We start from the raw sequence: 14019 nt of genomic DNA on the forward strand, positions 1-14019 counted from the left end.
TTGTTTAAATGATGAAATTAACAGATATAGATATAGAAACAATACTTTTTACAAACCTGTTAATTACTTTGGAATTAATGAAGGGCTGGATTTGTTAATATATTTTCAAATAGCGCCAAATAAATACTTCAAGAATGCTAGTGATTTCTTTTTCCAAATGTTTATAATTAGTACAGAATTTATACTTGTTTGTAAGTCAGCAATAGAATCTAAGCCACAAAACAATTACTGATTTCATCCGATAACAAAAGATATTAACAATAAATTGTCAAAATAAATTAGAAAACCAATTACAGACATAAAACGGAACACAAATTTGGATCTGGTGCTATATTCTTTAAAACTGAGGACCAACCTTTCTCTTTTATGAAATTGCAGATTATACTTACATATTTTGATGGTAATTAGTCAAAAATAAAAAATAAATGAATTTAAGGAGCCAGATAACAAAACAAGAGGAAGTAAGAAGATCCCAACTTGCTTTGTCATAAGCTTGCATTTTGACAGTGTAAGAAGACTACTGCATCTCACAGGATGATTAAATAAATTTCAGACATTGTTTGTAATACCTTAAAACTGTTTGTATACTTTTCATTTGTTGCACAGCAATTAATGTTCCTTTGAATACTCCTCATTGAAGCATTGAGCCTAGATTGAATTGCTTATTTCTTACATGTGTATATGCTGAAGCTTATGTATGATTTATATCCTCAGTAGATAGTTTGTTCAAATATTTACACTATGTGATCAAATCACATGTTGAAAACTGCATTCTTCCCTTAGGTGAGATTGGTCTCTTCTACATTTCACAATGATCTTGGTACTTCCTTAAGCAGGAAAGTGTATGAAATTTGTCCATAATTTGAAGAGTCACCCTTATGGTGGCTTTGAAGGTACTGAAGGTTCATTGGATAAACAAGTCACCTTTGTTCTAATAGCTTACAATACTTCCTGAAGTCTTGCTCAGTGCACACAAAATAACCTAGACCATAGCTGCTGTGCAGATGGCGTGGTTGGGGAGGACAACAATAGTTATGGAGACTTTGTTGTGGACAACCACAGCATGTTGGGGGAGGTGCAGATCAACAGCTGAAGCATCTGCACAAATGTATTTCTTCCATAGCTTGTCAGCTACAACTACTGAGCCTGTGAATGATAATATCGACTGGTTATGCAAGTATGACCAATGGTTTGACAAATGTAGATGTTAAGATTAAGTACTGTCTCACTAGAATACTGAAGAAGAACAAACCACATAAACAGAGGATCATTCAAAGCGAAACCAGGTGGACTGTGTGCTGCCAGAAGGAAATCTCCTAAAACAAAAAAATATGTCATAATGGCCAACACCACTTAATATGGTACTGTCAGTGTAAAATAAAGAAAATGTCACACATGGGGATTGTGTGTCATCCCCCTGATAACCATTTCAGCAGGCATTACCTAAAAATATAATGTTCATTTTCTTCTTCTTCTTCTGGTTTTTCCGAAGTAGTGAAGCCTGAGGAAGTACTTTCAGTTATTATGTGAGCATGGTGTCTATTGTTTTGGACATTTCTGGAAGAACACACACCACACTGAATCCGCAGCTATGACAGCAATTGTAGTTGGAGGGAGAGGAAGGCAGAGAAAGGGAAGGGACTAATGATATTAGCTGCATTGAGACTTTACACAGAGTCAGCAGCGATGAGTGAAAATGCGTGCTGTAGAGGGACTCAAACCCGTGATCTTCTGGTTACTAGGCAGTCACATTAACCGCAATGCCACCTGGACACAGTGTTTATTGCAAAAACGCAGACTATCTCATCGTGCTCCCCAGCAGACTCACACTGCCACCCAGTGGCACTTAACTGCAGTCTCTGTCCATGTCGTATTTTCTCGCTGATTTTATATTCACACTGGAGGTTGGATGTAAGCGTACATCCACACTGAAGGTAGGGAATTAATTACCTATTGAGGTGAATCAATAGTATGAATGCATGGTAAAACTTGCTCACAATTAACTCACCATGTAAAAAGAAATTGGTCAAATCTAGAACATAGAACTATTCACACATATTTTATTCAGCATAACTAAAACAAACTTTTCTTCATATCATTGTCAACTCTCTGCCAGGAGAAGAACTTTGTTTTCTTTCCTTCATTATGGGCTACTTAACCAACCACAGTTTGTATTTCAAGATGGCTTTCATACTGAGGTAGTTTTCAGTCAGCAGTTGGTTCCCACTCTTTGTTGCACATATCCTGCAGATGCGTTCTGTTTCATTTAGTTTCAACACAATAGATAGCTAAATTTTTACCCAGTGAACTCAGTTGGGTAACAGTCAATCCCACAGAAATCAGCTGAAGACAGCAACATTCTCTGTTGCCAAAATAACTGGTGATCTAAGGCATCTCAACACCTTGGAAGATTACTAACATTATCAGACATATTGGGTTTTTAAAATGTTGTCTACATCTTGCTTATGTCTTTCATTCTTGCAGTCTGTAAATATAATACTGAATACTTTTTCTGTAATACTATATTGTATAAGTTGGGCAAGCCCAGATAAACCTATTGTTTACATTTGACTGCACAAAAATAAGTTGTCCTCTAAGAATTCTAAGTCTGGCCATCTGCACAGTCTGGCAACACTATAGTATGTGTATGTGTGTGGAGGAAATGTTGTCTTCCACTCGAGCTGTTACAGTGTTTTATCTGGTAGTAAATGTCGTGCAATGTAGATGCATAGTTGAGAGTTTAAGTCCTCTCATTCTTTTATTTTTTAACCACATTTCGGCTGTGTACTTAATGTATCGGTCTGATGGAAACTCAGAGATAATTTGCTTCACTTTCTTATCTTCTGTGCAAGAGCTCATGGCTGCATCAAGATCGGAATAGATTATAGTCGAGAGTTTTCTTTCCATAGAGCAGCAACCAGCCATCTCTTGATGCCAGCCACCATCTGACCAGTTGAGCTCATTGCGACGTATTTTTGGCACCTTGCTGCTCTCACATTTCAATTGTTTCTTTGTGTGGTTTGATTCTCCGCATGAAATAACTTTGATAAATGGGGTGGACACCATGCAGTTACACATGTGTAGGTTATTGTCAATATATTTATCAGTTGCCATTCTCTTATTTGAACTTCCAATGTTTGATGTGTAGTTATGAACAGGATTGTGTGTGGTTGAATCTTATGAATATTGTTTAAGTGTTATGAAATAGATGCAAGAGGAAAGGGTCTAACACTTCAGACATATTTTTCATTTTGGGGTTAACTGACAGGTGAAGGAGCCTCCATATTTGCCATGTCTTTTATAACAGCATCTTCTCAATGTTGATAGCTACGGCATAGGGAAGCTCTATGAGTGAACTGATGACACTGAAACCAAAATGCTGTAATAGACACCAGTTTGATTTTTGTTGCTGTTAATTGTGGCATGTCGTACTTCTGCTATTGATTTCTTAACTTTGGCAGTTGAATACAAATGTTGCACAAAAGTTAAATGGTAACAATTCATCACATATGTCAATTATTGAAACTTCATGAATGTGGAAATTCATTCATGCCAGAATGAAAGAAACAAGAAAATCCTTTTCTAATGTGGTTTTCCTAATATCACTCTTTCCACACTTCACATAAATGCTTCAAGGTGCATTCACCCCTCTATTAAACCCACAGCAAACAGTATGTCACATATATTAGACATCTTCCTCATGCTACTTAGTTTATAAAGCATAAACAATGTTAAAAAGGTCAAATTATGAAAAATCCAATTCATAACTGCAAGTAAAATACTAGAATTTTAAATTAGAAAATGACAGTTGATAAATACACTCATACCTTTTGTGTAGCTCCATGTTCACTTGGTTTACTAAAGTTATTTACTGTAGAAAATCCAACTATGCTAATAAATAATTTCATGCTTATCAGTGTGAGAGCATAAATGTACTCCAAACGCAGATGCACCACATTCATCTGTTCGGACTACAACCAGTGTCAGATGCCCGGTGGTGAGCAGCTGGGTTGCAGTGGTAATGTAGGGTGAGGAAACGTTTAAGCATAAACTGTTGTGATCTTGATGCAGCCAAAGGCTCTTTTGTTATTACTGTGTGGTTAGAAAGTGAAGCAGATTACCTTTGAGGTTTCATCAGGTTCACACTTTTAGCAGGCAGTCAAACTGCAGTTAAAAAATAAAGGAATGAATAGACTGGAGCATACAACTTTGCATCTACATTGCATGACATTTACCACTAGACCACAAGTGGTACAACACTCTAACAACTCAAGCGAAAGACAATGTCTACATCTTACAGTGTCTGCATCCTGTGTTGTCAAATAATGCATATGACGAGGCTTAGAATTCTGAGGGGTGGGGAACTTTTTGTGCTGTCAAGTGTATGTGTTCAGTTGTTTCATTTAATGTGGTCTGGTAGTTGCTTCACATACTCATTTGATATAACTTTTTGTTAATGGTAACTACATTACCTGAGAACTTGTATAGTTACAAATATTATTGATTGATCAATGGAAGGTTCAGGTTGTAAGAACAATAATATAGAGGATAGATTTCTACTCGTAACGTAGAAGAGTCATCGAGTTGCAGGCCGGCACAATGAAAAGGGCACTGGAAGTATGCACAATCTCCGACAAAGTCCTTCCTCAGAAGTAGAACTCTCTCTCTCTCTCTCTCTCTCTCTCTCTCTCTCTCTCTCTCTCTCTCTCTCTCACACACACACACACACACACACACACACACACACACACACACACACACACGGCTACTGTCTGTGGCTATTAAGGCCTGACTGTGACTGTGTTTGACATGAGCAACAACTGCTGAAGTGAGTGACAGGTAAAAGGAGGTGGCACAGGTTGAGGAGTGGGAGGGATAGTAGGGTAGGGGTTGGGGAAGAAGTGAACCAACTGTGAGCTACTACCTGTATTCTGTAATGGTCTAACTTCTGTATCAATATTTTGTGATCAACACAACTGAACACCGTAGTTGATTAAAAAAAGATGGCTAGTGCTCGAAACCATTTGTTTAATCCATCCAGTACCTCACAGAGAAAAGAGAATATAGCATTTTCAGTTGTTAAACCACTTCTAAAACTGATCTGGACATTTGATAGCAAATTATGTGAAATAAAATGATCAATTATCCTTACATACACAGCCTTTTCAATAACTTAAGTAAACACTGTTGGCATAGGAATACGTCTAAAATTGGTCACATTATCCCTTTCTCCCCTTTTACAAAGTAGCTTTTTCATGCAAACAGATAGCTTGTTAGTGGTCGTGCCCACATAGAATGTGCCACAGATGTTACCGCTTATTTGGTACATCGTATGGCTGTTTCCACAGGTGGCTCTGTCTTTGATCAAATAGGAGATGCCAGTGATAGTACTGGAGTAGATATGGCTTCTGGGTCTTTTGCAGAGATATAGGCCTTGAGGCAAGGGGCTAGGAGCAAGAGAGGAGTAGTGATGGATAAGAGTATTGTCTAGGACTGGTGGGCAACAAGATATCATTATGGGAGGGTTGGGGAAGACAGTAGTGAGGATATTTCAGGACAGGTCGAGAGACAGTCAAAACTGAAATGACAGATATCCTCCCCATCCCTCCCACAGTGATATTCCACCACCCACCCAACATATGAAATATACTTGTCCATCCCTAGTTTGCCCCAGTTACCAACTCCTTGGTACATGCCTCATATCTATGCAATAGACTCAGATGCAAGACCTGTCCGATACATCCTTCTGTTACCACCTACTACAATCATATCACTGGCCTCTATTACCCCATCCAAGGCAGGACCACCTGTGTAAGCAGCTGTGAGATCTACAAACTTAGTTACAACCACTGTGCCGCATTCTACATGGGCATGACTACTAACAGGCTAACAAGCAGGGAAATCTTCCTACAATATATCCATTGTTCATGAATCCCCCCTCGCCTCCACCTTCCATTCTTCCACTTGCCTACCCCCTTCCCAGCTCATACTGCAATACCTATCTTTCCAGTGCACCTATAAGTTCTTTCCCTCTTCAGTACTTCTGTACCCTCCCTTTCCTCCTCCCCATTTCCACACTCTTCCAGCACAGTCTCTTGATGCTGCTCCTAGCAACCCACATGGATAGTCTCACAGGCAGCACCAGCATCATCCCCCACCTGTAACCTGATACTCCACCCTCTCCCTTCCACAACCTACGTCTTCATACACCGCCCCATCCGAGCAGATTGCTGTTTCATCAGACGCAGATGCAGTCACAGTCACAGTTGAACTCTAGTGCTCTGAGGCAGTGGTCATGTGTGTGCGAGCTATGCTAGGGTGAATGTGTGTGTGTGTTTTAATGCAGAAGGACTTTGTCTGAAAGCTTTAATATTTTAGCAGGCTTCTCATTTTGCCTCTCTGTGGCTCAACGCAGCCTCTATGTGATGAATAGCAATATATTCTTCCCATATTAATGTTATTCATTGTTTGTAAAAAATGTAACTCAATGCTGCCTCTATATGATGAATAGCAATATAGCCTTCCCATGTTATTCATTGTTCATGTAAAATGTAACTAAGTCTGACACATTATCCTGAAGCATTTGGAAGTTACATCTTAGGCCTTAGATGTTATTTTCTTCCTGTTTATCAAGCAGTTTCCTGCCTCTTGACCCACTCCCGAATCTTGTAAGATGGCACCAAGACAAAATTTACCCCATTGCTTTTGTGGTTGCAATTGTGGTGTTTTCTGTAAAAAGAGGTACACAGTTTCTGTAGGAGCTGATGTTCCATATACCAAATTGTTTGATCACAAATACCAGATTATTTTATCACTACTTTCAAAAACCATCCTATGCTGATTGCCACAAGGAAAATCGCTTTTATTGAGATATTATTAATGGTTTCCAAAACAGGACAGCTGCTAGGATAGTAATTTTGTTGCTTTATGTGGCTATTCATACGTCAATGGGTGTGCCATTGTGATTGATTTCGACTAATTTTGGTTAAAAGGCAAACAATTTGCTATAAAAGAGACTTACTTATTTTGCAATTTAATTGTAGCTATGTTGCGTTTTTTATTTATTTATTTTTTTTTTTTTACACATTCCCCACAGTTGTAGCAGAAAGCGTTCATGCTTCATAATATCACCTGTTTAGCAGTTTAGTATCTGGTTGGAACTTGGAAGAACACCATCTGTTTTTTATGAAGCTCTCAGTCCTATGCAGGTTACAGTCAATATCCGAGGGATGTCATAGTTAAAAAAAGAGTTCTGTAAATAGCATGTTTATGTAGCCACCCTGAGTGTACAAGATAAAAGTAAAGGAGTGTGTTAGTAAATAGACCACTTTTTGTTTGAATGTTTTAAGAAGAAGAAGACATAACACACATTTTTTTCAATTTGTTGTATTCCGGTAAGAAAATTCATTTATACAAAATATTGTGTGCTAGTGAAAAAGTGTGTGTTTGTGTGTGTGTGTGTGGGGGGGGGGGAGGCACTGCACTGAAAACATTGTAAAATAATGCTCCAGTATTGTTTATTCACATGTGTTATCTCCAGTGCTATTTCAAAAACATTTTCCCACAAAAGTGGCATAACATTTAGCCCCCCCCCCCTCCTCACCTTGTATCACCCGTCATCCCTCTTCCTTTCACTCCTTGCCTCTTACATTACTTACCATAGCTTGGTAAGACCTTTAAAAATAAACCTAAATCTACTGAGCATAGAAACTGATTATTTTTGCTACTTATTATGAGACACCTTGTTTACAAATTTTGCATGACCAGCACCAACAGTGCTGCAAATGGCCACTTGACTCACTTTTGCCGTCAACCAACTCTGATTATCTCAGTACAATTATTCCATCCATTTAGTGCAGCAAAGAAAAGAGACTTGGTTGTGCAACTAACTGCACGAGTAAGAAATGATCACTGTATAAATAAAACTTAGATCAATGATATACTTTATGCAATAATTAAGACTTATCTTTCCTCCATTTCCAGAATGTGATGACCTTTGAAAGATGGTGGTGTGTTTTAACACATGAACTTGATCTCTGCATTCAGGGATCTGTGGAGAACAAGTAAGCATGTTTGAAATTTCACTTTTTTCTAACATGTTGCTTACAATGACTGCCTTTTTTCACGTTCAAAATGTAGATTACATTGATATTTAACTGATTTCATATCTCTCTTTTTTGTGATTAAGTAGTATATGACTTGTCATCAGGTCCTTTGAAGCCGAAAATTCACCTTAGAACATGTAGGCCGCCCGCTGTGGCCGAGCGGTTCTAGGCGCTTCAGTCCGGAACCACGTAGCTGCTATGGTCGCAGGTTCGAATCCTGCCTCAGGCGTGGATGTGTGTGATATCCTTAGGTTAGTTAGGCTTAAGTAGTTCTAAGTCTAGGTTGCTGTTTTTTCTGCGAGCGTGGCAGCCCAACGCGACGTTGTTGATGCGAGTGAACCGCCGCCACATCGTCGGTCCCCTGGGAAATGGGTAAATTGTCCGTGTCGAAAGTGGTCTGTATAGTGCCTACATCACACCACGCATCTATTTGCGCACCAGCAGTGTGAGACACTTCAAAAGATTGAGCGATGCTTAGAACTTCCGCCAACGACGGGTTTGGCAGTTGTAAGGCATGTTGCCGAACTTCTTTATCAGGAGCAAGCTGTAGAATAGCATCCCTAACCATTGAATCAGCATAAGACTCATGATGAGTGTCCGTGACAAACTGACATTTCCTACTCAGACCGTGTAGTTCCGCCGCCCAAGCCCGGTAAGATTGATGGGGCTGTTTACGACACCGGTAGAACGCCACGCGGGCGGCAACGACGTGGGTGTTTTTTCGGTAATAGTTAGACAATAAGTCACACATTTCTTGGAAGGACAGAGAGGCAGGTTCCCGCAGTGGGGCTAACTGAGATAGCTGCTGATAGATCCGTGGGGAAATCCAAGATAGAAATAACGACTTACACATAGGAGCGTCGACAATGCCGAAAGCCAAGAAGTGTTGCCGCAAACGCTTCTCATAATCTTCAGCGGCCTCGTCTTAAGGAGGGAATGGAGGTGGAGAAGAGGAAGACAGATGATGAGTAAGCGACATCGACAATGCCTGAATAGCAGCTGTCAGCTGTGTTTGTTGTTCAATGAGCGCTTGCATAAGCTGTTCCATGTCTGCCCCGACACGAACACACGAATCCACAACGCAGGAACAAAAATATCCCATCCTCATTGCCAAAAAGTGTTATAACCTTTAATCACTAATAAATTGCGTGGATATACAAACGTAGAAACAATAGCGGGTTACATGCTACCAATTCCGTATCGGTCATTCGACTGCTATGCCGTGACATTCGGCCGGCGCCGTTCGTAGCTAGGTGGTACTCTCGCGCTCAGCCGAGTTGCGAAGCGCCTCTATCGCTGTTTGCGCTTACTGACGTGGCGGCACTGTTAAATGTCGTGGCACTGTCACAACATCAACCTTTCACAAGATTTTACTAATCTGCTAGAAACACTGTCATAGAAAAATATTGCTGCTTTTAGCAACTTGATGGTATTTTTAATTCCCTTTGGTCTTGCATATTTGATATTAACGACATTTGGTGATGTAAAAAGTATTGAATTATCAATTTCATGGCTGAAATGCCACAATTATTAAAATATTTCTGGCTATTATTCTGTGGTTTTTCCTGATTTCTTTGATGACTTGTGGCATATAAGTTCTTGTATTCCATTTGGAACTAATTAAAGAATGGAAACTCCAGGTAAGAATATCAACAATTTAGGAAAAGGTAGATTGCTACTCACTGTAAAGGAGACACGTTAAGTTGAAGACAGGCATAATTAATATGCAAGCTAATGTGTTTTCTTTATGGTAAGTAGCAATTTGTTTTTTTCTGCAGTGGTGATATTCAGCATTAATTGTTTGTAGAATGCAAAGGTTACAATATTTACGCTGTAACCAAAGGAGTAAGTGACCGTTTTCTTCAAAGTGAAAGTGCTTTGCAAACAAACCACTTCTGTTACTTTTGGTTCTTCTTGGAACACTCAAACAGCTTATTGTTGTTATGACCAGGTTGTATTCTTATCAGATGAGAGAATATATGTTTTGAGTGGAAAGAGGTGTTTGAGGTGCTAGATCAGAATTGACCTCTCTTTCAGTGTATTTCTTAAATTGTCGAAGTAGGGGTCCCCATCAAGGCACAAAGAAGAAGAGAAGCTGGAAGTGAATAGCAGGACCAGCTGAGGATCCTGTAATAAATAATATAGGTGACTGTATATTCAGAGAAGTTTTGTTGTGTGAGCATATATGAAATTCAAGGAGTAAAGAAACTTCTATAGCCCTTGTGTGTGAACCTCCCTGTGTGTGAACATGATACTCACACATCCAGTCTGAGGACAAACTAAGACCCAAACCAAGTTGCATATGTTGACAATATAGGCCAGGAGAAAGGAAATATGGTAGTAGGAGAGTGGAAAATCAAAAAAGAACATCAATTTAAGAAAGATTATTCAAGGAGAAGTACAGTTGCCAAGGGCAACTGACATCGACAATGGAACATCTAGCTGTAGACACGTAGTATAAACAGATAAGAAGAATTGGTAAAGAAACAGGGGAGAACAAATTGCCAAGAATTTGGGAAGTAAAAGAAGGGTGCTAATAAAGGTTAAACATAAGAGCACAGTTGATCATAGTAACAAAAGTCCATTGCTAAGGATTGTAAATGTGTGACAAAAGAAAAAGGTCTACAATCCTTATATAGTTGGTGTTACGATAAGAAAGATGTTGTGGTGAGTTCCGTGAAGAAGAATGGTGACAGGATGGCAGTCTACAAACATTGTGTCCGCCTCTCGACTCGGCATGCAGCCTACGGCACCACACAGTTTTTGGTTGCCAGCCACGCTACAACAACAGCCTGTGACAGCTGCTTGATGTGATGTGTCTGCAGCACACCAGCACGCAACTCATCACCAGCACACAGTTCTTATCTTAGGGTGGGCTGTGGTTGATATATTTTAAGGTAAATTTGTTTGTTTTGGTGAATAGGGTAAAGAAATTAATTGTTGATGTTTGCTACACATTAAATGAAGTGATTTTGTCCAGGGAGTACTATAATGGAAAAGTGATATTAAATTTGGTATATAGAAGATACAGTGTATCTGTAAAGTCATAGTGCAGTTTTAATTGGTCACAGAAATGTAGTGAAATGAGGTAGAAATGTGATACGAGATGAAAGTGAAAGACGAACTTTCAAGTGTGCATATATGTTTGGTGCAGTTCTATGTGGGCTTCCATTTGTTGCACCACATACATCTAAATGATATATTCTAGCTCTTACCACACGTGTATGGGCATCTGGTGTAACAGAGTGAATAGCATCTGTGATTCTGTGATTAATGTTGTTGATACATTCACTGTACACACGTTGCTTCACATAACCCCAAAAGTAAAATTCTAATGATATTAGCTCCAGGATCATGGTGGTCATGAGTTAAAACCACCCCTTCCTATTCATTGTGGGGGAAAATTCTGTATCCAAGAATTTGCGAACATTGTTGACGTAGTGTGTAGGAGTGCCATTATGTTCAAACACGATACCTTCTGGAAATTGTGGCACTGCCACTGCATTCAATGCAACATGTCAAGGTAGTTGTTGACATCATAGTCTGCTCCACGTAGAAAAATTGGCCTAAAACTTACGCATCAGGGCACACCGTGTGTTGACCTTGTGTTCAGCGTAGGCACAAGGATTTTCTGAAGCCCATATTCTGAACAGTGATGAATATGACAGACATGGAATGTGCCTCATTGCTGTACACAATCTCCTTCATAAATTGTTCATCATAACTGATCTCATCAAGCATTCTGTAATTAACTTCAATCGTTTGGACCTATTAGTCAGTTTGATACTGTGCAACAACCACAATTTGTAACCCTAAAAAGATGATCTTTTTATTTCAGACCTTATGAACTGATCCTTTTTTTAGGTCTAATTATCAATGCTAGACACCAGATTTTTTGGTTCTCATTAGTTAGCTAACCTGTACAGCTTCTACGGACTCAGGGCGTAGTGAATGCCTACCAGAACATGGTTCATCAACAAACTGCCAGTCTCCTGTAACTGGGTATCCCACCAATTAATGGTTTTTTATAAGTGGTGGCTCTTTGTTGTACATGTGATGATATTCAAGTTGAACATCGTTCACGGATTCGGATTAAGCAAGCTACGAAGTACACTAAACTTTTCTTTGTATCATCAACATCTCGACTGACATGGCCTGATCAGCTGCTGCTGGTAACCAGTTTGTTGGGTTGCTTCATGACTTACATACACACACATCATTGAACATCATACTACAGAAACTCTTTGCTATATTGTCCAGTATAGTGGAAGTTCCAGTCTTTCATTTGGCTTCTGTTAGCCACAACAAGCATTCTTAACTGCACCATGACTTTACAGACCCACAGAAAGTGAATGACTAGAAAAATAACTCCTGATGGACAGGGAATGAAGATAGCAGTTTTTCTTGTGAAGTTGTAATAGTAAAACATAATATTATGGCTCAAGGCAATCACCTTAATAGTGAAATGCTTCAAAAACAAGAGAGTACAACTAAGCCAAAAAATAGTAATGCAAAATTAGTAGAAGAGCTAAAGAAATAGATTCGGGAAACTTGTGAGGTTCTGAAATCATACCTTGAGATGAGGCTAGGTAATAAATTAGATGAAAAACTGTCAGCATTAAAAGAGGAGATACACACTGAAATTTTATGGCAGTGTGATTTGGTGAGGTGTGAAATACATGGTCATATTAAAGAATTACACATCATTGGAGAGCATTTATGTGATTTGACTGAGAAGGTTTGCAAATATGTAAAGGATCCAATCTCAGAGGCACAAGGCCACATCGAATTATTAGAACAGTGGTGTGAAAATGGTGAACCAATTTGTTCACGAGATACACTTACCAGTTTGGAGGAAAAAGGTGAAGAATTACTAGAACAGAAATTTTGAGAAAAGGCAAAGAACTTGGATAATATCAAACTTTCTGGGGAATGAGGCTACTCAACACAACATGGAATTCAAATGATTGTGGGATGAGTTAGCAAAAACCACAATAGAAAGAAAATCAGTGCCTGAGAAAATCCTGTGCCACTAGTACATTATTGGAAGTATTTCAATTAGATAGTATTTTATCCACTTTTGGCTAGAGAACACCACATCTGGTTTCATAAATTACACTTTGGGAGAAATACTTCAACCAGCCACAAGATTTTTTTAAAATTGTGCCAGCACTAATTTCAGACCTGAGCCCATCATCAGGTGTGTAGTATTGACTTCTTTAGAAGTTTTACATTTGTGTCCTAAAATAGAACATAGTTTTTGTGATTGCTTAATTTATGAAAGGTTTTACATTTGTGTTCTAAAATATTTCGAAGTTTTTATTATTGCATAAATTTACATGTATATATGTTCTATATATTGTGTTTACTTCATGAAGAGCTCTCTGTTACATATTATAAGGCAGAGGTTTGATTTTCTTTTACATTTCATGTTGGTCAATGAACTAAATACAAGATGGTGGATACATTTGTTTACATCAGCATTGTTCAATGTGGATTGTACAAGAATGATCAGACCTTCATCTTATAATATGTAAAGTACAATTAATAAAACTATAAACAGCCGACCAGTTGCAATGGATGAAGAATTCTTTACCTAGGTTTCGACTAATATAAATTTGTCTTCTTCAGAAGGTGGCCTAAGGACAATGAACATCATAGCTTACATTAGAAAAGTATGAAACTTAAGTTAAGAATAGATTATTACAGAAATATGAGAATGACAACTGGTACTTATAATTTTACATTAGTAAGGACTAATGTACCAACGCCGTTTTTACAAATGTCGGCATAGATTCATTTGTCATAATTGAAATATGGCCCTAGAATTGGGGTTTCTCACGTAAATATAAATTAGTACATGGATCTTGCAGAGCTCCCAACCGACTGAGTGTAATAGGGGAGCATAGTTGCT

At 38.7% G+C, this 14019-nt stretch overlaps 1 long non-coding RNA gene across 1 annotated transcript in view; it reads left to right on the forward strand.

The window, feature by feature from the left end:
* LOC126213097 (uncharacterized) overlaps positions 1 to 8316 on the forward strand; it is a 35290-nt gene extending 26974 nt beyond the window's left edge. Inside the window, exons 2-3 of the long non-coding RNA XR_007541068.1 lie at positions 7984 to 8063; positions 8210 to 8316. This is a non-coding gene — a long non-coding RNA (uncharacterized LOC126213097). The remainder of the gene's footprint in view (positions 1 to 7983; positions 8064 to 8209) is intronic.
* The last annotated feature ends 5703 nt before the right edge of the window (positions 8317 to 14019 follow it).

Source organism: Schistocerca nitens, chromosome 11, assembly GCF_023898315.1.
Source record: "Schistocerca nitens isolate TAMUIC-IGC-003100 chromosome 11, iqSchNite1.1, whole genome shotgun sequence".
Classification (NCBI taxonomy): domain Eukaryota; kingdom Metazoa; phylum Arthropoda; class Insecta; order Orthoptera; family Acrididae; genus Schistocerca; species Schistocerca nitens.